This window comes from Pelodiscus sinensis, chromosome 10 (genome assembly GCF_052426305.1).
Source record: "Pelodiscus sinensis isolate ZL-2025 chromosome 10, ASM5242630v1, whole genome shotgun sequence".
In the NCBI taxonomy this organism is placed as follows: Eukaryota; Metazoa; Chordata; order Testudines; family Trionychidae; genus Pelodiscus; species Pelodiscus sinensis.
In genome coordinates, this window is record NC_143061.1 from 47343850 (window position 1) to 47368780 (window position 24931).

At 43.7% G+C, this 24931-nt stretch overlaps 1 protein-coding gene across 4 annotated transcripts in view; it reads left to right on the forward strand.

Moving 5' to 3' along the window:
• LOC102447587 (glypican-5-like) overlaps positions 1 to 24931 on the forward strand; it is a 749086-nt gene that overhangs the window by 330653 nt on the left and 393502 nt on the right. The gene's annotated exons all lie outside the window — the stretch shown is intronic.

The following is a 24931-nucleotide window of genomic DNA, read 5'->3' on the forward strand; positions in this document are numbered from 1 at the left end:
TCGCATAGGCTCTGTGAGGCTCCTTGGGAGGGATTTTAATATGAAGAGACCCGGGGGCATTGTGGATGAACTCAGAAAGAACATCCCATTCCTAGGGGAACATCATGAAGAAGCTTGTGCAGGAAGCTGATGGCCGAGCCTGGAATCAGTGAAGTACCACAGCAAGTGGAGGTCAGTACAGAGGTGTGGAGAGGAGAGCTGTGAGGCCCTTCACAAGATCCGGAGAGGAACGAGAGCCAGTGGAGGAGTATGGGAGAGGTGACATGGCCAAAACAAAAGCCAGGGCAAGGAAGATTATCTTAATGGGTGTCTGGGAAATCAGAGAGGAAGAAATTGCAGATGTCGAGCAGAGCTTGGGAGAAAGCTTTCACTGGATGGATTAAAAATCAGATCCTAGATCTGTTGAGATGAAAGAATGTGCAGAATTTGGATGTGCTGGGGCGAAGGAGAGAGAGAAGTTCTCTCCTTACAGATCTGAGGAATGAGGAGCATACTCTTGGGCTAGGTCTAGACTGCCCCCTCTTGCGCAAAAAATATGCAAAAGAGGCAAAGCGTGGAATATCACCATGTCTCATTTGCATAATTAACGAGGCTCCATTTTTTGTGCAATACGGCTATACAGCTCCTTATTGTGCAGACCCGCTCTTACGCAAGAGCCGTGTAGATAACTCCTTTTTGCACAAAAGCCTCTTTTACAAAAACAGAGTCTCGCTAATTATGCAAATGAGGCATGGCAATATTCCACACTTCACCTCATTTGCATTTTTTTTGCACAAGAGGGGGCAGTCTAGATGTAACCTTAGGGTACGTCTACACAGCAACATTATTTTGAAATAACTAGCGTTACTGGACTCGATGACCTCTCGAGGTCCCTTTTAGTTCTAGTGTTCTGTGAAATAATTTAGTCCACATCTCTACAGCAGGCTGTTATTTCAAAATAATTTTGAAATACTGTCAAGCTGGAGGACTTCTTACTCCGACTCCTGTAACCTTCATTGTACAAGGAATAAGGGAAGGAAGGAAGCTCTCTTTTGAAATAAGTGCTGTGTAGCTATTTTGAAATAAGCTACACAATTGACATAGTCCAATTTGTATAGCTTATTTCAAGTTAAGCCCTCCTGTGTAGACGCACCCTTAGATATTTGGAACCAGGAAAGTATATGAGATCAACCAAATAAAGTGTATAAAATGGTAGAAAAAGGGAGTCAAGGTAGAGCAGTTTGGGACCTCAGTGGGCATTGCCAAAAATACAGGCTTTTCAGGATCCTCCTAAATGCACTTATCTCCTACTCATTGTTTCCTTCATCTGTAAAAGCATCTACGTACACCTAGTTAACAGTGTCAACAGTTACAATTCAATTCCATACAACAGTTTTTTAAAGTTTTTCCTGTTACAGACCAACTCGGCTACCCCTCTGAAGCTTATGTACTCTTTTTTTCCTTCCTCCCCTGCTTTTTTTCCTCTTTTTTCCTTCTTCCCTAACCCCTCCCTTCTTCCCTTATTTATTTATTCTTGGATATGGACTTCTAACACTCCTGTTATCTGAAGAAGTGGATTGTGCCCACGAAAGCTCATGAGACCATCTTCATGTTTTGTTAGTCTTTAAGGTGCTACTAGACTATTTGTTGTTTTTTAAGTTTTTCCTGTTACAGACTAACTCGGCCACCCCACTGAAGTTACAATTTTACTTTTAACAATGAGATTTTGGAGTCTTTGATATTCATTTATAAGATTACCAGGGCTTGCTGAACCGCAGCAAACCCTGCTCGCCAGCTGCGCTGTCCGGCGATCTGCGCATGCACAGATCATTCTGCGCATGCACAGATCGCCCGAACCCGGCTCTTCCGGGTTACAATCTACTCGCCCCGGGTGAGTAGATTGTATTATTTGTCGAGACCTGAAGATTACAGCTCCATAGCAGCCTTCACAAGAGCTCTTACCTGTGACTCTGCTATTCTAAGGTTTATTTGGTATTTGTTATAACTTCAAGCAATTCAATATAGTTAATTGGCCCCACAGACATTGATTTTCCCTTGCTCATATGACAGTGGAATTGAACATTGTTGTAGATTGTTATACTGCACAAAATCTATATCTGCCTCTAGCATTTCCTAATGCAGCAAGGGCCCCTAAATCTCATCTTTGCTGGTAACCTTTGCCCCATACTCCTCAAAAAAGAAACTATTGAAAAAGACACATTTTCTTTTTTTCCTCTCCTCCAGCTCAGATTTACTTCCTATGGGAGCTACTGACTGTAGGTCTTGAATAGCTGGTTAAAATGATCAATGGTTTCCTTTACTGAAATGAAAATCTAGTTATAGGATGTATTGTTGTTAGATTTACTATGGTGACAACCCACAGAAATGTTTAAGAGATTGTTACACCAGTTTATTTTCCTTTGAAGCACAACCTTATGTAGTTGTCGGTTACCATGGCTTCACATTGCTCAACATTAGTTCCCTGGAAAAAATACATGTTGTTGTTAGGTTTGGGGGTTTTTTTTACTCTGAAAGAAGTATTATTGTGTAAATTGAAATCTACACAGACAAAGTCATTTGAACTTAAAAGGAATTTCCATGAAAAGAATTACAAACAGGAAATAAGAAAATATGTCCATTTGTAGAAACAAACTAACTTTAAGGCCACTGAGGTTATATCTATACTATGGGGTATCAGGGAATGCATCTGCTCTTCTGACATTTTTTGCGGAAGAGCAGACACGCTCTTTCGAAAGTCCTGTCTTCCTCATTCCATGAGGGTGAAGGGCTCTTCCAAAAGAGGAGGTTTTTCTGAAATTTGGCCCGGTGTAGATGGGCCAAATTTCTAAAAAGCCTCTTCTGACAAAACTATCGGAGAAAGGTACGCAAATTGCGGAGCACAATTTGTGTACCTTTCGCCGAAAACAAGCTGCAGTCTGGACATAGCCTGAGAAATCCTCAGAATAGCACAGATGTATTTACAATGATGGGACTTTCCCACCTGTCAGGTAATCCCACTGTTTGAGAGAACTTTTGATTGAGATACAGGCAGTCCCCGAGTTACGCGGATCCGACTTACGTCGGATCCGCAGTTACGAACGGGGCCCTCTCCCTGGTCTCCAGCAGACCAGGGAGAGGAAGCAAAGCGGCGGAGCATGCGGGCAGCGGACAGCCCAGACGCTGTCTGCTGCCCGCGTGTTCCGCCGCTTTGCTCCCCGTCCTTCTGGTCTGCAGACCAGGGGGACGGGGAGCAAAGCAGAGCAAAGCCGCGGAGTCCGAGGGCAGCAGGACAGCAGGACAGCCACGGCGCGTCTGGGCTGTCCCGCTGCCCCCGTGCTCCGCGGCTTTGCTCCAGACGCCTGTGGTACAGCAGCTGGGGCGCTGCTGGTTGGTCCTGTAGTGCCGCTCTGGGCGCTACTGGACCAACCCGGCAGCACCCCAGCTGCTCTGCCCCAGGCGTCCTGATTCAGCCACTGCTGGTCAGTTTCAGCAGCGGCTGAATCAGGACGCCTGGGGCAGAGCAGCTTGGGTGCTGCTGGGTTGGTTCAGTAGCGCCGAGGAGCGGCGGCGCTACTGGACCAACCCAGCAGCACCCCAGCTGCTCTGCCCCAAGCATCCCCAAGTCAGCCGCTGCTGAAACTGACCAGTGGCTGACTACAGGAATCAGCCGCTGATCAGTTGCAGCAGCAGCTGACTTGGGGATGCCTGGGGTTCTTAAGTTGAATCTGTATGTAAGTCAGAACTGGCATCCAGATTCAGCCGCTGTTGAAACTGATCAGTTTCAGCAGCGGCTGAATCTGGACGCCGGTTCTGACTTACATACAGATTCAACTTAAGAACAAACCTACAGTCCCTATCTTGTACGTAACCCGCGGAGTGCCTCTACACAGTGTGAGGGAAAATTAGCACTAAAAGGAATTACTTGATTGAAAATACTACAGCATATTTGATGTCTTCATTGGAACTTTCTTGCATAAAAGAAGAGATGTTCAACTATGTGCAGATAGGCTGTTATTTGTATACTTTATTGAAAACCTACTCAGAGAGAAAATACTGTACCATGTGCAAGGTCCCTTGCCTGGACAGCCAGTACTTTATGCAGCTGGTTTGTTGCGTTCATCTTGTATCATCTAATCTAGTGCTCTCAAATACCGTCCTGTAATTTCATAGATGCGGTGTCCACCCTTGTATTGGATAAGGTCCTTCATTAGTTCATAAGATTCAGATCTGTTGAGAAGGAAACATCTTCATCTGTTTTATCCAGCACTGGATGTATTGATAGCTGCAGAGATTGGATGAGCCTTGGCTCTGTTTTCCAGTGCACACACATGTTGGGGTGGAGGGGAGTTAGTAATCTGCTACTGGCAAGGGTCAAGTTTTCCTTATAGTGATGTCCTTGATAGATAGGGCAAGAAATAGCTCTCCTAATACAGGTCCTGCCTTCGCACGCTCAGGGAGAGGTGAAATGATCCAACAAGGTCACTAATGGCAAAGCCAGAGGGATTGAAATGCACCCCATTTCAAAGTATCACCTCTCTCTGTCTCCCCATCCCTCTTAGACATTGCTTTCTTTACAGGCTAACCAGGGCAGAACCTTACAGCAGGTTTTTGTTAGCCAATGATACAGTTGAATTGACAAGGATGTCTCAAAATCCATTCACCATGATGAACAGCCAGATTCTCTCTTCCAACCTCATTAGAAATCCTAGATTAAATACAGCATGGCTTTGTCTAGACTGGCATGATTTTCCGGAAATGCTTTTAACGGAAAAGTTTTCCGTTAAAAGCATTTTCGGAAAAGAGCGTCTGGATTGGTACGGACGCTTTTCCGCAAAAGCACTTTTTGCGGAAAAGCGTCTGTGGCCAATCTAGACACGCTTTTGCGCAAAAAAGCCCCGATCACCATTTTCGCGATCGGGGCCTTTTTGCGGAAAACAAATCTCAGCTGTCTACACTGGCCCTTTTGCACAAAAGTTTTGCGCAAAAGGGACTTTTGCCCAAATGGGAGCAGCATGGTATTTCCGCAAAAAGCACTGATTTCTTACAGTAGGAAGTCAGTGCTTTTGCGGAAATTCAAGCAGCCAGTGTAGACAGCTGGCAAGTTTTTCCGGAAAAGCGGCTGATATTCACAAGAATATGTACAGTTATTGATGTTCCATTATAAATGTCTCTAGGTTTCTTAGGGTTGGTATATGTTTGATGTAGCATGGTCATACAAGGGGAGAGAGGCTTATGTACAGATTCATGTTCCTCTGTGTAACTATAAGTTGGAAAAGCAGGATATAGTAACAGCTACATGTGTGTATACAGTGTGATTTCCATTTTCAGGAATGTCCCCAGTTGCTGAAATTGTTTAGTTCCAGTTCAGACCTGAAATTGTTTGGTTTATTTTTCTCATATTAACAGTGTCTTAAAGCCCATATTTAATGCCTCAGTAAGCAGTATTTCAGAATGAAGAAATATTATCTTTCTGCTCCTAGAGAGTGGAAATACCTTCTGAAAACCAGCTCTTACATTATTTCAGACCCATGAATTGTTCCTAAAGGCCAAAAGCCCATAAGAAATAAAAACACAAATAAAGACACATATTATGGTATTTACATGTCCTTGAACAGGGCTGTTCAATTTCTTATAGCCCAGCCCTAAGGTTAATTTATTTAGAGGCAGCTAGTTTGTCTTGATGATCTTTGCTCATTACTACCCACATCATCGCAGAGCAATAGTAGAACAGGAATTGTGCATATATACGGCAAATTTACTATATATATTTTTGAGAGTTTGTCTGTCTGATGAAGAACTCCTCCTAAATGGTAAGAGCTAGGACCAACAAATTCAGTACATAGCTTCCTCTTATCATAAGGATTCAGTTGTGCCAGGAAATTGGGATGTGCCTGAAATGGGACTGCTTCTCATAAAACCAAACAGAAGAGAGGCAGATTCACCAAAACAAGTACAGTCCTAGCAGACTACATTTGCAGGTCCTAACTGTTTAGGAGGAGTTCTTGATCGAATTCTCTGAAATATATAGTAGATTAAAATTCAAAGTGCATATAGGAAGTAGACAGATAAGAGAAAGTTTTGTATCAGCCATAGTATCACAAAAAATAATAGAACCAGTGTCATTAAAAAAATGTAATTGAGTTACAGACCTGATCAACACCTGGTAAATCTGCTAGTTTAAAATAACTAAAATGGCATACTGTATCTGTGTCCTCTCATTTCTCTTCAGAAAGGACTACATTCATTTCTTGGTTAAGCACATGGTTAAATGCTGTTCTGTACAAAAATGCTCTCCTGAGTTAGGGCCTCTATCAGTATGAACAAATCCTGGGAAAGAAGTTCTCCCACACTCTTCTATGAAACTAGTCAGCTCTTGTCCAGTCATGAAGGCTGTGCTGTTCTCCAAACTGTTTGCCAATATTTCAAATCTATGTTCAGGATATAATCTGGATAGCTAAATGCTGCCAAGATACAAGTGATTGATCTCATATTTTGGAGCCAACCCTACATCCAAACTTGTGCTTTTAAATCAGTCTTGAAAAATTCTTCTCACCTGGCAGGAGTTTTATTGTTTTTCTTCAAAAAGTGAGTAAAATATCATTAGGATTTTTTTTCTTTTTCTTTTTTTTTCATTTATTAAATGTTGAAGCTGGGATGGTAAACTTTGGTCACCATCTTACAAATCTGGCTTCAGTAAAATCTGGAAGAGCGTGTTGACAGTTTTCTACTGCAGGTCTGTGATGTCAGCAAGACACCAAGAAACCATTTGTTTTGAAAGTCTGCTTGCAAATTCTTTCAGCTTCTTCAGTTCTTTTTTTAATTTGTGTTATATCAATTCTTTTTCTATCCCACTGGGAGCCAGTTATTGGCAGCTTTGTTGGTTGACTTTGTTGGCTTTAACTAATACAGTGTAGATCCGGATTTCCACTGCAGTCTTTATTTATGTAAACACATGATACATGCAAGCATGCCTCTGCCTAAAGAGGTCCCAATAGTACATGAGTTTGGGACAACCAACTGTTTCTTTCATTAAAGTTATGGCCTTCCCTCAAATAACGCAGTGCATAAATGCAGATTCTGTACTATACGTTCAACTTGCTTGCTCCATCCCAACATTAAAATCACTATATCCATGCTAGATTGCAATGTCTGTTTTGTATGGGTTGTAAATTCTTTGAAGCAGGGACTGTATTTTTATGCAGGCCTAGAATAATGAGACCCTGATCCCAGCTCAGGGCCTTCAGGTGCTATCACAGTATAAATAATAATTGTCAATCTCAGCCATAAAGTTAGCTGTGTTTCTCTCTCTTCTTCTTAAGACTAAATATTGAATTACTCTTTCAAACTGTGTGACTATAGTACTCTGGAGAGTATGGTAACGGTATTAAAAATCTAAAGTGTGTTATCAACTGTAGTATATTTACACAGTGAAAATTTAGGCAAACAAGCACAGCTGAGTGTAAAATTGATTAATTTGAAGTAATAGGCTCTATTGACCCTATGCACTTTGAAAGCAAGCATACATATTCCTTTCTTTGTTTTCCCCAGAGAGAACTGAAAAATATAGCACTCAGTGTTTCCAAGGCAGACTTCTCTTAAAATTTAATTGAGGAAACAGTGATCCTATGAAAGAATTTCCCACCCGAGTTGGTCATTAAAACTAAATTTTATACATCTGGAGAGTACTATTCAGTTTTTGTGTTCCACAAAATTAACACATCATCCTCTTGGAATAGAAAACAAGGGGTGACACATTCTGTCAGTCGTATTTTTCTTTTACAACTTGTATCAAAAAGAAGTAAAAGAACGCATATGAATATGAAAAATGCAAAAGTAATAGACCATTAAATCTACTCTACTTGCATTCATTGCTGGAATATGTTCTGGAAAATATCAGATTTCCCAAGCAAAAGGGTATTCCATTTCTGCATTACATTTCTGCAGAAGTTACGACTATCTCTGTGTAAATCTTTTCCCATGTCCCACCCAACAGGTGCATGTTGCAGCGGAGACATTTATAACATGGTTTCCATTAGGAGAGCATCATCTGCTTGTGTTTTGTATTGCCTGTCATTTATTTTAATGCAGTAAAGATGAATAAGGAAATCAGTACAAGAAAACCTGGCATGAGAATTGCTCTGCACAATCCAGGCATCTGCAATTCCTGTTAATTGTTAAAAAATTAGGAGGATTATTTCATCTAGCTATTTCCATGTAGTTAATTTAACGTAACTGAGCCAGATCCTTGACTAGTTCAAATTAGCTTCAATGAAATGATGCCAAGTTTGCACTAGCTAAGATTCTGGGTCATATGTGTGTAAAATATCACAGTGTTGAGGATGTTGTGAAGACCAAGACTTTAATGGGCTGCAAAAAAGAACTGGATAAATTCATGGAGGTTAGGTCCATCCATGACTATTAGCCAGAATGGTGTCCCTAGCCTCTGTTTGTCAGGGCTGGAAATAGATGACAGGAGAGGGATCACTTGGGCTGTGTCTACACTGGGCCACTTATTCCGGAAAATGAGCCGCTTTTCCGGAATAAGCTGCGAGCTGTCTACACTGGCCCTTGAATTTCCGGAAAAGCAACGATCAGCCGCTATTCCGGAAAAACTATTCTACTCCCGCTCGGGCATAAGTCCTTATTCCGGAACACTGTTCTGGAAAAGGGCCAGTGTAGACAGCCCAGTAGTCTTTTCCGGAAAAAAGCCCCAATAGCGAAAATGGCGATCGGGGCTCTTTTCCGGAAAAGCGCGTCTACATTGGCCACAGACACTTTTCCGGGAAAAGGGCTTTTCCGGAAAAGCAGCCTGCCAATGTAGACGCTCTTTTTCCGGAAATACTTACAATGAAAAATATTCTGTTTTAAGCATTTCCGGAAATTCATGCCAGTGTAGACACAGCCGCGATGTTTACCTGATTCTGTTCACAGCCTCTGGGGCACATGCCATTGACCACTGTCGGCAGACAGGATATGGGGCTTGACAGACCTTTGGCCTGACCCAGTCTGGTCATCCTTATGTTCTTACGTTCTTACAGTTCAGGGATTAAATTAGACTTGAGTGAGTCTTACAAGGGGCACAGCTTACCAGGGGCTTTCATCCTTGTGCCTCTGTGCAGAGTCCAATTGCAACTTGGTTCAGGGACTCTTGGGGCTCTCAGACTCTGACAAGAGAGATTGAAACCTCATGCAGAGCAGTTGCATGTGCTTGCCAGTGCTCTTAGGGGCCCCAGGAACAGCATCTCCTGGAGCTGGAGTTAGCAGATAGCTTTTTACACAGTTTCCACAGGCAATGGGGCACAAAATGCCAAAATCTAGTTGGAAATGGGGTTTGAAACTAATGTTGTTTCTCTAGAGAAGATTTTTTAAAAAGCAAAACAAAAATGATGGAGGGACTGGGTCTGTTGGGCTCTGCAGTTCCTAAATCTTATTGCACTATCAGTAGTGGGGGAGTCAGAATAAAGCAGTCTCCAATCCAATGCAGTTTACAAGTGCCTTCCTGCAAAAGTGCTCCTGATGCTTCTGCCTTGTGAAAACTACCAGACTTGTGAGACCTGTTTTCTATTTCTGGCTCTGCCACAAACCTACTGTTTGACCTGATCAAATCAATCAGCTCTGGGCCTGTTCCTTTCCCAGCCTTTCTCTATTTAAATTGTAAGCTTTTCCAGGTAAGGACTGGTAAATGTGCACATGTGTATGTGTGGGGGCAGTGCCTAGCACAACTAGCGGTTGGAGCTTTTGGCACTACTGTAATTAAAATACTATTGCTGTTAGCAGGCCTGTCCAAAGAGTTTTCAGGGCCAAAAGCAGCATGTTGTGGTTGGCTGCACTGCGTGGCCTGACAGCTCCCAGCTAGGGCAGAAAGTGAGCAGCCAGGTGGGCGGGCACCTGGCACCGCGAGACCTTGAAACCACAGGGTCCAAGGCAACCACCTTGCTCACCTTGCCCTGAGGCTGGGCCTGGCTGCTAGTACTTCTAATAATAAAGTTGCATGATTGCGGAAGTTTAGCTACTTTTTCCATTCTAGCTTCTAAGCCAAAAAGTGCAAAAATTTCAATCAGCTGCTTAAATGAATCCTTCCTACCCCTGAGATGTGTAGTTATTTCAAAGTTATCAAAGTAATTATCACAACCCTGCATCAGAAGGTTACAACAGAACTCTCTCAAGATGCTTCAAGGTAAATGGTATTGCTCTGACAGTATGATATTCCTGTATTTCCAGCAGTGATAGTTCAAAGAAAAGAGATGAGAAGTATTTAATTTTGTATTAAAGTTGTGGAACTTCAAAATAATAAACTAGGAGAATTAAGAATGGGTAATGGCATTTAATATCTCCTGGTTTACTGTAACATAAGGAGTAGGAGGGTGCTGGAGGGTAGAATTTAATAAAATATCATTAGCATCAGTCTTCTCAAATCTGTAATTGTCATGAAGAAAAGAATTGTGTGCTGCTTTGTGACACTTCACCCCATATCTGAAAACAGCCTTTGTGTCAACGGATGAGAAAAACATAATTATGTTGGTGGAATTGTTGTGTAACAAAATAGGCTTTTCAAAGGATGGGCTGTTCTAAGTTCCAGCAGGGATTCTGCTGAGTGATTTTAGGAACCCTGCTGGTCCTTTGCTACTCTACAAATGCTGTCAGCGAGAAGGGAGCCAGCATGACATAATTAAAATACTTCTCAGTGTCCTGTAGCAAAAGCTGAGAATACCAGACTTACTGTAACACAGGCACAGTGCAGAAAGATGTTTGCCATTCTGTTGTATTTCAGCTGTGTCAATTTGTAAGAGATTAACTTTATTTCACACAGAGAGGCCCCATGAATGCTTCTATTATTATTTTTTTTCAATTTATAGGAACACCTGCAAGGGAGGCATAACTTATAATGCAATCCATAATGAAATGTAAGAATGACTGCCTGGGAACATTTGGCAGGAAACGTTTGACCTAATATCATGTATGTTATACCAAGAGTTTACTCGCACTCTCTCTCCCTCTCCCCCATTTTGTTCCTTAGCATGAGTATAGTTTCGCCTGTATCTAGTCCTTACCAAGTTGATGTAAGAAGGTATTGAAATGACAACGTAAACTCACTTAATCTCTTAAAGCCATTATTGCTTATTCCATAGTTAAAAGTAGTACTTTAATGTGGTGTCTGGCATCATGTTACTCCAAGACCAAGCAGGTCACCCTTATGTTTACCTAGGAGTTACAAGGCATGAACTACCACTGTCCTACTACCCGCCCAACAAATACAGGTCAAACTGATAAGAGCATTTCAGTAAAAGAGAAGGTATATTATTTGTTCTTATGTCAGTCAAATCCATCTTTGTATAAAAAGTAGTGCTATTATAACAAAACCCTGGGGCAAAATGCTACAAAAGCCAAGAAATGTAGAATTAAGGTATTGTGTAGTGGAATGTTATCACTGAGGCATTATTCATCATGAAAAGTGATTTTTAATTATATATTCCTATTTCTGAGCCTGTGAAATTTCTGCAAAATGCAGCATCTTTGCATAATATTTTGCTTTTCCAATTTTTTTAATAAAATAGTTTTCCTAGAAACTGTCTTGAAATGCAAAAGATTCTTTTGGCTCAAGAAACCACCCTAAGGATGTGCTGCTGCTGCAAGTGAGTTTCAAAGCCCAGGCAAGAGACTTGTGCTAGCACTCTGAAGGTACATCTACACAGCAACATTATTTTGAAATAGCTCAGTTCGAGAGTACGTAGCAGGCAGTTATTTTGAAATAATGTCAAAATATTGTCAAGCTGGAGGACTCCTTACTCTGACTCCTGTAATCCTCATTGTACGAGGAGTAAGGGAAGTCGGAGGAAGAGTGCTCTATTTCGAAATAAGTGCTGTGTAGACGCTCCCTGTTCCGAAATAAGCTACGCAATTGATGTAGCTCAATTTGCGTAGCTTATTTTGAATTAAGCCCTGCAGTGTAGACATGCCCTAAAAGCAGCAATTGAAATCACCTGAAATAGAAAAAAAAATGCAAACAGTCAAGCAAATTCACTCACTCCAAAGCTAGTACTTTCGCCTTGAGGGGCTCTCCTTCTCTTGCTCTCAAACTCCCGTTTGCAGCCCCTATTGGCTTCACTATTCCTGGTTGCTTTGTCTCTGGCTTTGTAGGCCTTCTCTCCTAGTACAGTTCTACCCCCTTGTTAACCACACATGAGTGGCCCTCCTTCATCCCAGTGGGCTGCATGACCAGTGGTGGGCAATCTGCAGCCCACTGGGATTGCATCTGTAGCCCGTGCACCCCCTCTCTCCTCCCTTCCCCCACACCTCCTCATGCCCTGGGACACTGGAGCCCCACATTTCTTACTCCTCCCCCTCCCTTCCAGAGCTTGAAGAGCCTCAAATGTAAAGAATGGCAATGTGAGAAGTAGGACTTTCGAACACCTTTAGTGAGTAGAACTCTGCACTTGTTTTAAAGACACTGGGAAGTCTTGAATATTTTATTTTTCAAACTAACTTGTTTTACCAATGAATGTGAACACTGTAGGGTTAAGCCTTTTTAATAAAAAATATGCTGCAGGCAGTATATTTGTCAGAAATCCTGTAGGCACGATAACGGTGCTAATAATGTACTTAGTTCAACATGAAAAATAACTGAACTGTAGAAGCTAGGTGAGATCTGCCAGGGAAAAGACTGACGGTTTATTTGCTGCTAATGAGAAATCCCCTGGGATGTGCTAACCAAACTAGTGGTGTGAACTTTTGAAATTGTAGCTGTGCACCCTTTGCATCTAATTATCAACCTGAATTTGGGATGGCTGTTTAACATGCAGCTAAGCTGGACAGCCTAGCAAAACAGCCCTGCTGCAGTTAGTCACATTCCCACAGAAGGAAAGGAAAAGGTTAGGTTGAGCTTTACCCTGGCAAACACCAGTCGGTTTGCTTCATCTTTTCCCATGGCCTTGGCTCAGTGGAACTTCTGCCAGCCTTTCCCTCTCAATTGAACCTTCACGGAGTTGGGCCTTGCACTTAGACAAGGAGTAGTGTTACTATGGCAACGGGACCATTAGTTAATCCTTTTTGCTTGTTAGCACCACTGTCTTCCCATTGTCATTCTCAATTAAATCCACTTTATTTTGAGCAACATTGACTACATGTTTCTGTGCTAAAGCTCTGGATAAGAAATCTAATCACTGTCAGCTCATCTGCTCCGTTCAGAACACCAGGCCCAAGTTTTGCTCTCACTTGCAGATGCCGAATATCTCCACTGGATTCAGCTGTATTGATTGAGATCAGTGCCATGGATGTGATTTTGCACCACCTACAGCTGGAGCCAAATTTTGGTCTCTGGGGCTCAGAAGTTCGACTGAGCCAAGGCCGTAGGAGAAGATGAAGCAGACTTATAGAGAGAGAGAGAGAGAGAGAGAGAGAGAGCTCAACCTAACCTTTTCCTTTCCTTCTGTGGGAATGTGACTAACTGCATCAGGGCTGTTTTGCTGGGCTGTCTTTAAGGACCAGAGGAAAAACACATCTATTAATTTTGCACATTTAAAGTCTTGTGCATGAATCCAAAGAACTGGGTCTTTTCCTTTGATGAAATCCTTTCTCTCAAATACAATGGGTAGGTATTGTACACTGCATCCTACTTCACAAACAAGGAAACCAGATAAATTGCAGCCTAAGATTTTGGTAGCTAATTAGGCAGCATATATAAATGACATACACAGGAATTTTGGACATTTTAAACACTTTTGGGGAATTTGTTTTCGTAGTTTGCAGTTCTCGCTTTCAGTATGAATTGCTTCAGACATCTCTAACACCACTGTTGATGGAATGCTGGAGCCTTCACATTACCATCAGTGTCTTTGAATGGTTATTGATTAAATGAAACCAATTGCCCATGTCTCATGTGAAAAATTCATGTCCCTGACTCTTCAACTGTGCCTTGAAATTATGATTACCCTCTTGCCATTTATATAAAGTCTTCTCTCCTAGCTTCTCCCTGTCTTTCCCTGATGTAAAACAAAAATGCAGTATTATAACTGTTCCATTAGGCTTTGTAACTCTTACACCATTACATGTAAATTAATGAAATTTTCCAAAACAGCAACTCATTTCAAAACCTATACACTCCATCTGAAGCTTGGTTGTTCAGGTCACTAGCTTAATGCTGAATCAGAAATTCCATATTACTGATATGGTAGGAAATTCAGACATCCCTGAACAGGGCTTTGTTCTGACAAATTGGCAAACCGCCTGCTATTTTTACATTTTGAAATACATTCTATTCCTCTCTCAGAGGAACGGAGCCCAATATCTTGTCAGTGATGATTTATGATTAATTGTTAAAGGACCAAATTTTCTGCAATAACATAAAACTTGGGAGTGGAGTTACAAATTACTGTGTTGTTTTCTTTGACAGAAATAGCTGCTTTGACTTCAGAGAGTTGAATCTTGTAGCCTTTTAAGAATACCAGCAGGTACTTTTTAGAAGAATTATTTTCTCAGTAATGTAAAAGATGACAAAAGTATTAAAGGAAAAGAAAACCTCACTTTTGTTTTTCTTGGGGCTTCAAGTATTATTTCAGACAATACTCTGAGGCTCTGTCTACATTGGCGCGATCTTGTGCAAAAGCAGCCAGTTTTGCGCCAAAACTTGCTGCCTGTCTACACTGGCCATGAGTTCTTGCGCAAGAACACTGACGTTCTAATTTATGAAATCAGTGCTTCTTGTGCAAGAACTATGATGCTCCTGCTAAGGAATAAGCCCTCTTGTGCAACTGTTCTTGCGCAAAAGGCCAGTGAAGACAGGCAACATGAATTTCTTGTGCAAGAAAGCCCTATGGTTAAAATGGCCATCAGAGCTTTCTTGCACAAGAGAGCATCTACACTGGCATGGATGCTCTTGCGGAAAAGCACATCTCTTGCGCAAAGGCACATGCCAGTGTAGACGCTCTCTTCTGGAAGAGTTTTTGCACATGAACTCTTCTGCAAAAGAGTTCTTATGCAAAATCATGCCAGTGTAGACGTAGCCTCATGAATGTCTGCATTGAATGCATTGAGTAGTTGTAAAAGCTGGTGCTGCCGTTGCAGTTTATGTGTGAACTATTGAGGTAACAGTTTTAAATTACTTCTATTTAAAAGATTAGCATTGCTTAATTGACAGTGATTTCTCATTTTTCCTTATGCACCCAGATGGAGGGGAACACACAGTTAAATGGTACATTGAATAGATGGGGAAATTGCTACAAGACTCTTTCTCATGCATCTTACTCAGCAAGTAGTGAATAGAATAAGATCCTACTCAGAACGGTATAAGAATCTGCCCTCAAATAAGGACTGACCCTGACTTCTTTTAACATTCATAAAATGAATATAAATGTTTGCATCCTTCTTGCGATCTTTCTGTTATTTCAGTGGATGCAGAATTTAAGCCTCCATCATTTCTTTTAACTTATAACCATTGTGCAGTGTCCGCAGGAGGATCTATGGTTGTTAATAGTAGGAAGGATTCATTTTGCAGAAAGCCTAGAAGGCTAAGCTGAAGGGCACATCCAGACAGAAAACAGAAAGTGCTATTGACAGAGCTAAATGACTGTTCATTCCTGTTTTAGGCATCTCTCGCTATTTGACATCATCTTAATGAATTTTGTTTGTCTTCATGCATTGAAGAATTATTAATAATTATCCTCTATGGAAAGTGTCAGAATGTAGCAAAAAATTCAGCGCCTTCTGGATGTGTCATGAATAAAAATGTGAGGAGGAAAATTTACCAAATCAAAGTATTAAACCAATTCATTCTACCTGATAAAACAGGGTCATTTTGATAAACTAATCATAAGTGACAGATTTCTTCCTCAGGGACATCCATAATGCAAGTCCTGTATAACTTCTTTAGAAACATCTCAGAAAATGTTTGGCTATCGACTTCATCACACTTCCTGCATATTAGCAGAGTCATTCCAATACATTAATTCTGAGCACTCTTCATGGGCTGGCCGGTTCCCTTTGAAGCACGAAACTAAGATCAGTATTTGAATATTAAGATGCTTTGAAATGTGCACATCTGTGTTAAGTATGGACAGATGTGCTAGAGTTTAGATTTATTATGTTGTGTTTGAGTTTATGCCAGGGGTGGGCAAGACAGCCTCCGCTGGCCAGATTTAGCCCACCACCCCGGTTGATCCAGTCAAGACCTGGGGACAGGGGAGCACACAAAGTCTCTTCCCTCCCAAAGGAGCGCCCAGCACCAGAGAGAACTACCATCTGTTTTGAAAAAGCTGGCAGTTCTCTCTAGTCACTATGCGCCCCTGACAGGGTGGGGACAGGGGGTTAGAGATTTTGTTCACTCCTCCTACCCATAGATTCTGATAGGCCTGTGGGGCAGTGGGAGCATGCGAAGTCTCCACCCCGCTGCCAGGGGCACATGGCACCAGAAGGAACAGCCAACTGTTTTAAAACAGCTGGTGCTTCTCTCTAGCTGCCATGCACCCTGGCAGGGCGGGGCAGGAAGCAAAGACTTCACATGCTCCCACACCCCAAAGCCCTGATTGGCCTGGGGGTGGGGGAAATGGGTGAAGTCTCCTCCCACCACAGCGCCTACAGGGAACCGCCAGCTGTTCAAAAGAGCTGGTGATTCTCTCTAGGCACCAGGAGAGGGCGAGGGGGCAAAGACTTCACATGCTCCCCCATCGCTAGGCCAATCAGTGCCTGTGGGCAGGGGAGCATGAGAAGTCTCCTGACCCCGCCCATTCTACCTGAGGCTCCACCCCTTCCGGGTTGGCCCAGGGCTACTTCAGAAATTTCTGCACCTATGGCTTGGTATAGTGTGCCCAGCCCAGGCCAAGCAGCCCCCACCCACGGTGGGCTCAGCTCGACCTGGCTGGAGTAGCCTGTGGTTCAGTGGGCTTGGCTGGTGGCCCCCCAACTGTGGGATTGTGGTTATCAGGGAGAGGTCATGGTACTTTATTTATTCCTCTGCTTTCTTTTCTGGTTGGATGTAATTTGCTGTAAATAATTTTTGGAGTTTGGGAGAGCGTGAGGTTTCATGTTCCACTGGAGAGAGAAAGTGCTCTGACCAGGACTGGAGGTATATGACTAGGTCTACGTGTGAGTCCAGAGATAACCTACAGGAAACCTAAAATGGAGAATTCATATTGCGGGTTATCATATCATATTGTGGGTTATCATATCATTCATGTGATTAATCTCATATCAGACATGTCTCTCTCAGCTACTTTGGTGTTCAGAGTTTATGGATTAGCAAGGCTGGCAGGACAATATAGTACAGTGTTTCTCAATTGGTGAGTCACAAAAGGCAGTCAGCAAGGTTGTGGGAAATTGAAAATGTTATTACAGACTAAAGGAAAGGCAATCTTGCTCCCTTCAAGGTCAGGTGTTCTCTTGACTCCTTGCAATATACACACCAAAAGTATACCGTGTAGGCTTGCCGCTGATACTGTACTGTCAGAGTAAGAAAATGGGCATATTGGGCAGTCAAATGTTTGCCTTTTAATAAGGGGTCCCCAACCTGAAAAGGTGAAGAGAGAAACACTGGTGTAGTGGCTTGGGCATTGGGGTAAGATAAGGTAGAATAAGGACCATAAAGCCAGACTTTCTGCAGATATAAATCAGCATAGCTCCATGAAATTCATTGGAGCTACACCACTATTCAGCAATTGAGGATCTGGTTCGTAATCTCAAGATTTTAAGCAAAAATAAAGATTGAATTGTGATGATTTTAAAGAACCTAATATTTTCTTCTTCTTACTGTATAGTGAGAAATGATGACTTATTATACTGAGGTGAAATTCTTATACTGAGGTAAAATTAACCTAGATATTCTTTTGTATATATGTAATATATATTTTTGTGCTCTTCATGATTATCTTAAAAAAGGTATATTAGAATGTAAAAAGCGCAGAGAAGGGCAACAAAAATGATTAGGGGTACGGAACAGCTTCCATACCAGGTGACATTAAGAGGACTGGGATTATTCATTTTAGAAAAAAGAGGGATATGATAGAGATCTATAAAATAATGACTGGTGTGGAAAAAGTGAATATTAAAGTATTTACTCCTTCACATAATACAAGACCGAGGGGTCACCCAATGAAATGAATAGGAAGCAAGTTAAAACAAACAGTAGGAAGTACTTACACTGCTCAATCAATGTACAGAACCATTGCCAGTGAATGTTGTGACTGGGTCCCAAAAAGAATTAGATAAATTAATGGTGAGTAGGTCCATCAATGGCTATTAGTCAAGATCATCAGGGATGCAGTCCCAGGCTCTTGGTCTTGGTCTTCACTAAACGAGGCATGTCAGCTTAAGGTATGCCATCTAGCTAGCGTAGCTGGATTTATAGCTGGATTCGGTGTATCTTAAGCCGACCCACCATCTACACTGTGGGAGCCGACGAGAGCACACGCTCCCCTCGGCTTTCCTTCCTTCTCACAGAATGAGGAGTACAGGATGCCGGCGGAGGCTTTCCACAGCGTTTGATTTGGGGGGGGTCTACACTAGACCCGCTAAATCAAATGCTAGAAGATTGACCTCCAGAAGGTTGATCTTCTCCATAGTGTAGACCAGCCTTTGGTGTCCCTAAACTTTCAAATACCAGAAGTTGGGAATGGATGACAAGAGATGGATCACTCAATAATTTCCCTGTTTTTTTCATTACCTCTAAGGCATCTGGCACTGTGAGAAGACAGGCCCCGGGGCTAGATGAACCACTGGTATGACCCAGTATGGCCATACGTTATCACTATATCATATCCATTTGTAACCATTGGCATTTCAATGGTAAACCCAGTGCATTAGTTTCTTTTAGTTCCTCCCTACCCAAAAATATTACTGCATAAATATTCAAAAGGCAGAATGTTTCCAGATAACAAATTGTCCACATTTAGATAATTTTCTAAATCCGCAGCTACTTGCTATACATTCCATACTTTCATTCCAGAAGCAAAGGGAATTCCCCTTTGAAGCCATTAAGTTGGTTTTGCTTAGAAGCAAATGTGGACAGTTTTTAGCGTTAGTAACAGTACTATTTGTACTCTGTAAAGGTTGATTTTCCATCATTTATTGTCCCGTAACATAGAAGTAAAGATACAATATGTTTCTGGATAGACCAATTTTCAAAGTTTAATGTTCACTTTTTCTAAGGTCTATAAAAACTATAGTAAGGCTGCCTTGTGGAACAAAGAGTAGAGAAATAAATTATGCCTGTATCTTTGATGCAATTAAAATATCTACAGCACAGAGAAGCGAGGGAACAAAAGCACATATAACTTTGCCTTAAAGGCGGGAGTTCTGTTCCCAACTCTGTGGATCCCTGGGAATTCACAAAAAAATCAGTCCCATGTGGATCCACCCTATGCTCCTGCGCCAGTTGTAGGCCCCTGTAGCTTTGTTCCTGTTATAAGCAGCATGGTTGCATCAAAGCCAGTTGCCAGAGACCCTCAAGTCAGGAGCTCATGCTGCTAGAAGTGCTTGAGCTGGTGCTGGCCCCAGACCACCCCATGCAAGGGTTTCCAGAAGCAAAGGGTGAACATCACTAGGGGTGCGTCCACACTGAACGCTTCTTTTGAAATAAGCTATTTTGGAAGAAAAACTCCAAAGTAGCTTATTTCAAAATAGCACATCTACACAGCAAATGCCAATCAAAATAGCACTGAGCTATTTCAAAATAGAGCATCCACATGATTGGAGCCTCAATCACATTTAAAGCCCCTCAGAAGCACTCTGGGCAGGGCATCAGGACAGCAGTCACTTCCTGGAGCTGCTGCCTGAAGCCATCTGAAGCTTGTGCCTAAAGGGATCCGCCTGTACAGTTGAGTCTCAGGCAACTCTCCTTTGCCTACATCCTCAAGGGACAGAAAACCCATCTCACTGCCTGCTCTGGTTGCCCTTGCGGACACCACAGCCCTCCAGCCATGAAGCCGAATGCGCCTCCAAGCAGTCGCCAGCTCTTAGACCCCACGCCACACCTCCTGCTGCAGGTACTGCAGGCTGCCCTTGTGACCTCACTGCAGGGCACCTCCTCTCCTCTTTCCACATGCTGCTCATGCAGTACGGCCCCCCTCCCCGCCCTTCCCTATACAGCTTCATGGAGCTGTGTGAGTGGCTCGCCTCTGCCCTCAGGCGACAGGGAACCCGCATGCAGCCCACCCTCGCCCTCCAGACGTGGGTCTCCGTCGCTGTTTGGAAGTTCTCCACACCGGACAGCTACTGGTCTGCGGGAATCAGTTCAGCGAGGGGAGATCGACTGTTGGGCTGTGGTCATGAAGGTACGGCATTCTCATGCTTTTGTCCCAGGAGGGTGGTGAACTGCTGGAATGGGGTTCCCTAGGGAAATGGGTGGAGGCTCCTGCCTGGAAGGTTTTTCTGTCCCAGGTTCACAAAGCCCTGACGGGGAATGGGTATGTAGGGGGTTGGTCTTGGTCAGGGTTCCCTCTAAGCTGCAGGATAGCACAGCTTCACCGGTGATTAACCAGCCCCGCCCAGTCAGAGGCTCAAGGTTCCTTGCTGGGAGCTCACTGACTGGGTGAGGCTGATTAATCACCTGTGAAGCTAGGCTGCTGCGCAGCTTAGAGAGAACACTGGTCCTGGTGTGTCTGTGGGGGGATGGGTGTTTGGGCTCGGGGATCTCCCGATGGCTGTGGCAACCCTGTGATTCTCTGTCTCCTACAGGTGGCGAGGGCCGTCAACACCATCCTGCTGCACCAGCTCATCATCCTTGGCAACATGGACCCCATCATCACTTGCTTTGCTGCCATGGGCTTCCCCAACCGTAGGGGGGGGGGGGCACTGATGGCACCCATATCCTCACCCTGGCCTCCGACCACCAGGCCTCCAAATATATCAACCACAAGGGGTACTTTTCTGTGGTCCTGCAGGCCCTCATGGAGCACCGAGGCCGGTTCACCGACATCAACGTTAGGTGGTTGGGGAAGGTGTATGATGCCTGCATCTTCTGCAACTCCAGCCTCTTCCAGAAGCTTCAGCCAGCTGAAAGGGACGTTCTGCTGTTTCCTTACCCACCTGGACGTTGGCGAGCGAAACGTCCCCAGTTGGTGGCAGTGTGCTGTGTCCTCCACAATATATGCAAGAACAAGGGGGAGACGTTCCTGCCAGGGTGAGGGGCAGAGGCCAAGCAGCTGGCCAGGGCTTTGAACAGCTGCACATGGCTACCATCTGGCAAGTCCATCAGGGGGCTGTGCACATCTGGGAGGCCCTGAGGGAGAGTTTCAGACAGGGACTCCAGTGAGAGTCTCCGCTGGGCCTCCCCACAAGGGGCCTGTGCATTGTCCCTCCACTCCTCTCCCCCGTTGGTACAATGAAGCAGACCTTTTGATTTGAAACAGGAAACTCCTTTTTGTGTTTAATTGGGGTCATTTTAACTGGGGAAGGACCATAAGAGGGAGAAAATGGGTGAAGGAAGGGCGAGGAGAGGCTCAGGGATGGGGGTAGGAGTGGCATCTGCTTCAGTTGGTCCCACCACCACGTGTGCGGAGCCCTTGGCAGCCGCGAGGAGATGGGCTAGGGAAAGAAGCCAGAGGGACAGGAGCAGGGGCAGAAGCGGCCAGCAGGTGGTCCATGATGGTGTTGTAAGTTGCACACATGGTCCGGGCCTGGTTCAAGAGCTCCTGCCAGGTGGTGCAGGCAGGGGTTTGGGAGTGGCTACAGCTGGGCTGGCAGCCATGGAGGCCTTGTGTGCTGGGGTCTGCCTGCTGTGGCTTTCCCCTGTGGCTGCAGCTTTGAGGGTTGCAGGGGAAAGGGAACTAGGGTATGTCTACACTACCCTCCTAGTTCGAACTAGGAGGGTAATGTAGCCATACCGCACTTGCAAATGAAGCCTGGGATTTGAATTTCCCGGGCTTCATTTGCATAAACTGGGTGCCTCCATTTTTAAATCCCTGCTCGTTCAAACCCCGTGCCGTGCGGCTACACGCGGCGCGGACTAGGTAGTTCGGACTAGGCTTCCTAGTCCGAACTACCGTTACTCCTCGTGGAATGAGGAGTAATGGTAGTTCGGACTAGGAAGCCTAGTCCGAACTACCTAGTCCGTGCCGCGTGTAGCCGCGCGGCACGGGGTTCGAACGAGCAGGGATTTAAAAATGGCGGCGCCCAGTTTATGCAAATGAAGCCTGGGAAATTCAAATCCCGGGCTTCATTTGCAAGTGCGGTATGGCTACATTTCCCCGCTAGTTCGAACTAGCGGGGTAGTGTAGACATACCCCTATAGAGTTCTGATGAGTGTGGACAGAGTGGCCAGGAGGGCACCTGTGGGAAGCCCCGGAGGCCACTTATTTCAGTATAACTCCAGTTGTGCTGTCTACACACACCCTATTCTGAAATAACTATTTCAAAATAAGCGCTATTCCTTGTAAAATGAGGGTTGCAGAATTCGGGATAAGAAGCCCGTTATTTCTATATTATTTCAAAATAACAGGTTTGCTGTGGAGATGCTCACTGTGTAGAAAGCCCCCAAAGACTACAAACCAGATAAGTATTGAAGGTACCAGGTCAGGTTTATTGCTAAGCAAAGTACAGTAATAGTTGTCAGTAGACTCTACTGAACCGCTATGCATATGTACCCCGTAGCAATGGAATGACTCAATCAATGGGAAATTTCCACTGCCCCCAGGTCATACGAAGACTGTCCCCCCAAGACACTGCCTTATGTACAGGTACAACAAATCACACCTCACTGCTGACATATCTGGTTGCCACCCTCTGACACTACTTAGATACCACCCATCAACCTGTACCCCGTGGTTTGATTAGATCAGCTCTATCCATTCTGCCGTCATTTTAGACCCTTTCCTGAACCTGAGTCTGTATCTGTGAGGAGTGGGTACCAAAGTCTTTTTTAATGAGCTAGTGATATCATGTGCTTTCCACTTATGATCAGTACCAATTATTGTTCTGCACCTGGGCCTATTACCAATTAGTGTTTTGCACTCTCAGCCCTGTTTGTGCCAAGTTCTGTGAGCAGGGACCTGCCTCTTGCTCACAGCTTAGCTTTGCTTTATGTTAGCCATGTTTTGTCCATTGTTAGCTAGGCCTCAGGCCTCAAACCAGGCCTGTGCTGCATGGGCTTATGTTTTAGGTCTTCATCTTACTCCCCCCACTGCCCCGGGCTGGAGGGAAGAGAATATGATGCACTTTACCAGCCCTTTTCAGCCTGTGCTTTCTGCACATGCACTTGGACACCTCACTGAAGGCTTTCCTGGGGGTCCTGACTGTTGAGTTGGTGGCTGATCCACCTCTGCTTCTTTGAGTGATTGCCAAAATATGTGCAGTGGGTCCCTACAAATGGATCAGAGGAGCTTCCATGTGTGGTTCACTTTAATGAGAAGAGCTGGCCCTGAAGAGTAATGGAAAGGTAATGTCAGAGCATAACCTGAAGGTCTGGCACGACATAATGGGCTTAAGCTGCAACAGTGGAGATTTAGATTTGATACAGGTGAAAAATTCTAACTGCAAGGATAGTGAAGCGCTGGAATAGGCTAAGTGAGGTGTGGAATCCCCATCGCTGAAGTTTTGTGAGAAAAGGTTATGTGACAGGTACACCTGTCAGGTATACTTGGTCCTGTCTCAGCACAGGGAGTTGGACTAAATGGCTTCTTAAAGGCCCATCCAGCCCTGCTCTTCTATGATTTATTGTTCTGGCCAGGACCTGAGAGACCAGTGCTTCCTTTATGAAGTCTAGGTGGAAACTTCAGTCGCACACATGGAAAATATTATTCACATGGTGTAGAGAATAACAGAACACAATAGTAACTGTTCTTGCAAAACCAGATGAAGTGCTCTGGTTATACGCACTTATCTTCGTGGGCTGGTTTGCAGTTGTTTTATGATGATACCAAACACTGCCCTTTTGTCAAACCTAACAGGTAAAAGCAACAAGCCATTAATAATTTGCCCATTATCAGTTATGTAAAGTACTAACACATGTCACTGTTTCTCAGCCTGACCTGCAGCTTCATACTGAATATTTCATTCAAAATGAATGCTCCTGTAGGAAAATATAGGCTCTCCGCAACCCCTTGAAAATGGATATGAGAACATTTCCAACAACTACTCAGATTGAGTTGTGAAAGTGTTTTTTTTATTTACCAGATCTCAGCCACCTAACCACAGTCTGAACAATGTAACCAACTCCCTTCTCTATGAGCTTTGATGTTTGTACTGTATATGGAAACATGTCCTTCAGAGAGAACTCTGCTCACTCAAGGGTAAGCCCTTCCTCTGCCCCTTATTTTATTCAAATCTAGCTATCCGATATTTATTCAGAGTGGTTGATGGGTGGAAGAGGGAGAATTTATTCCCTTGGTCACCAAGCACTAGTGTGGTTGCTACCTTGGCCCTGAGCCTAAACATGTAACTGAGCTAAACAGGAGTTGATCTCTCAAGCTACTACTTGAAGCTGTAGGAAGAAATGTGCAGCAAATTGTGCCACGATGTACACCCATGTCTCATGAGAGTTGCATAACTATAAGCCATGATGGAAATGGACTCTTGTGTCTGTCTTAACTTGGCAATTTACATGGGCAGGTCTTTCCTAATGCCACTCTTTTGGAGTATATGATTTGCAGTGTTGTCTTCAAGTCGTCATTGTCAAGTCCAAGTCGAGTCTCAAGTCACTACAGTTCAAGGCTCAAGTCAAGTCTTGAGTCCCTAAAGTCACTTTCAAGTCAAGTCCCAAGTCGAGTCTCAAGTCTTAATTTAAAAAATGTCAAGCCATCAATATCGGCATTTTTGGACAATTTTTTCAACAAGTTGATTTAACAAAATTAGCAAGTCTTAAGTCGAGTCTCAAGTCACAAACAATGAACTCAAGTCAAGTTACGTAGGTGACTTAAGTCGGACTCGAGTTCAAGTTGTGGGACTCGAGTCAACAACTCTGATGATTTGTCCCTGATATGCTTCTTGTATAGTCCCTTAAACCTGTGTAAAGTGGCTGTGAAAAAGTACC